The sequence below is a fragment of the Monopterus albus genome, unplaced genomic scaffold (genome assembly GCF_001952655.1).
Source record: "Monopterus albus unplaced genomic scaffold, M_albus_1.0 scaffold494.1, whole genome shotgun sequence".
NCBI classification, from domain to species: Eukaryota; Metazoa; Chordata; class Actinopteri; order Synbranchiformes; family Synbranchidae; genus Monopterus; species Monopterus albus.
Genome location: NW_018128374.1, coordinates 149,653 through 152,029, shown reverse-complemented (window position 1 = coordinate 152,029; position 2,377 = coordinate 149,653). Strand labels below are relative to the sequence as shown.

Sequence of the window (2,377 nt, the reverse complement as noted above, 5' to 3'; positions counted from 1 at the left end):
CACCACTACTATGTCCGGTTGGTTGGCCATTACCAGTTTGTCAGTCTGTATCTGGAAGTCCCACAGGATTTTAGCTTGGTCATTCTGAACCACCTTTGGAGGTGTATCCCATTTTGACTTTGGGACTTCCAGCCTGTACTCGGCACAGATGTTTCTGTACACTATGCCAACCACTTGGTTATGGCATTCCATGCATGTCCTGCCTGCTAACATCTTGCACCCGGCTGTTATGTGCTGGATTGTCTGAGGGGCATCTTTGCACAGCCTGCACCTGGGGTCCTGTCTGGTATGGTAGACCCCGACCTCTATTGATCTTGTACTTACAGTAGAGCTTGTTCTTGTGCTGCCAGGATTAGTGCATCTGTGCTGTCTTTCAGTCCAGCTTTGCCCAGCCACTGGTAGGATTTTTCAATGCCAGCCACTTCTATTATTTGACGGTGGTACATACCGTGCAGAGGTTTGTCCTTCCATAAGGGTTCCTGCTCTTCCTTACCTTGTTCCTCTGGTTTCTGCTGCCTGAGGTATTCACTAAGCACATCATCACTTGGGGCATCTTCCTGATGTATTCATGGATCTTTGTTGTTTCATCTTGGATAGTGGCTCTGACACTCACTAATCCTCGGCCTCCTTCCTTCTGCTTAGTGTACAGTCTCAGGATGCTGGACTTGGGGTGAAACCCGACGTGCATTGTAAGGAGCTTCCTTGTCTTGATGTCCGTGGCCTCTATCTCCTCCTTTGGCCAGCTAATTATACCAGTGGGGTACCTGATGACCGGCAGGGCATAGATGTTAATCGCCTGGACTTTGTTCTTTCCATTCAGCTGACTTCTCAGGACTTGCCTTACTCTCTGCAGGTACTTGCTGCTTTCCTTGCGGCCTTTTCATGGTTCCTATTTGCCTGAGGGATCCCAAGGTACTTGTAGCTGTCCTCAACATCTGCTATGTTGCCTTCTGGTAGTCCAATCCCCTCAGTTCTGACTACCTTCCCTCTCCTTGTTACCATTTGACCATACTTATCCAGTCTGAATGACATTCCAATGTCCTGGCTGTAGATCCTAGTGGTGTGGATCAATGAGTCGATGTCTCATTCACTCCTGGCATACAGCTTGATGTCATCCATGTAGAGGAGGTGGCTGATGGTTGCTCCATTCCGTAGTCGGTATCTGTAACTGCTCTTGGTGATGATCTGGCTGAGGGGGTTCAGGCCTATGCAGAACAGCAGCGGGGACAGAGCATCTCCTTGGTAGATACCGCACTTGATGTTGACTTGTGCAATTGGCTTGAAGTTGGCCTCTAGGGTTGTTTTCCACATTCCCATTGAGTTCTTGATGAAGGCTCTTAGAGTCCTGTCGATGTTGTACAGTTCCAAGCATTCCAGGATCCATGTGTGAGGCATTGAGTCATAGGCTTTCTTGTAGTCAATCCAGGCAGTGCACAGGTTGGTGTGTCTAGTCTTGCAGTCTCGAGTGACTACTTTATCAACCAGTAGCTGGTGCTTTGCTCCTCTGGTTCCATCCAGTCATTAAATTTTTCTATGCTGGCTCCAGGTGCTCTTTAAATACAGCTTATTACAACATTTTTCTTTTTTTCCAAAAGTAGTTCAACAGTCACACATTCCAGTAAATTATCAACTACCCTAGACATTTTGTCTACTTTCTTATAACAAGAGTTTTTATCTATGTACAAGGCCACACCACCTCCCATCTTATTCTCTCTGTTTGTGCATACCAAGTCATAGCCATCAAGGTCAAAATCCATTCCCCTTACATTATTCATCCAAGTTTCAGAAACAGCAATTAAAGGGACTTTATTTTCCCCTTTTTCTTCTTTCATCTCTTTTGAAAGGAGACCATGACATGGACAGTGAGAAAATTCTTTTTCATTCTTGCTCTCACCCCACTTCTTCTCAAAAACCCTTTGACCTAAACAGAGTCCATTTCTCCATCTCTCTATACAGAGACCATCCAGCATCCCTGGAAGCTTCCACCCCAGACAATAAACTCACATGATCCTTTCTCTCTCTAGCACCACATCCCAAGTCCACCTCACGACTCATTTATTATTTCACCCTCTTTGTTTTTTTCTCTGTCAAATGATGCCTCCTTCTCTCATATGCTCTTCTGGAACTGTTCAGTCTCCAGCCTTGGTGGGTCTGCTCTCATGTTATTACCCTGCCACTGAGGGTACACCTTGGATGGCTCAGTGGAGAACATTCGGTTTATTCTCCTGGCTTCAACTTTTCTGGTGTACCTCTTCAGCCCGTGTGGCCAGGGCTGTGAGTCTTTGCTTTGCAGTCTCTAAGGCCTCAGGTATGGACAGTGTGTTGTACATCTTAGGTACCCCTTTGTTCATCACACCTTTCTGCAATTCCGATAGCT

The 2,377-nt window shown here is 46.3% G+C and overlaps 1 protein-coding gene across 2 annotated transcripts in view; it reads right to left on the bottom strand.

Annotated features, from left to right (window-relative positions):
* Window positions 1-2,377, bottom strand: part of LOC109952770 (C-Jun-amino-terminal kinase-interacting protein 1-like) — a 76,002-nt gene that overhangs the window by 6,757 nt on the left and 66,868 nt on the right. The gene's annotated exons all lie outside the window — the stretch shown is intronic.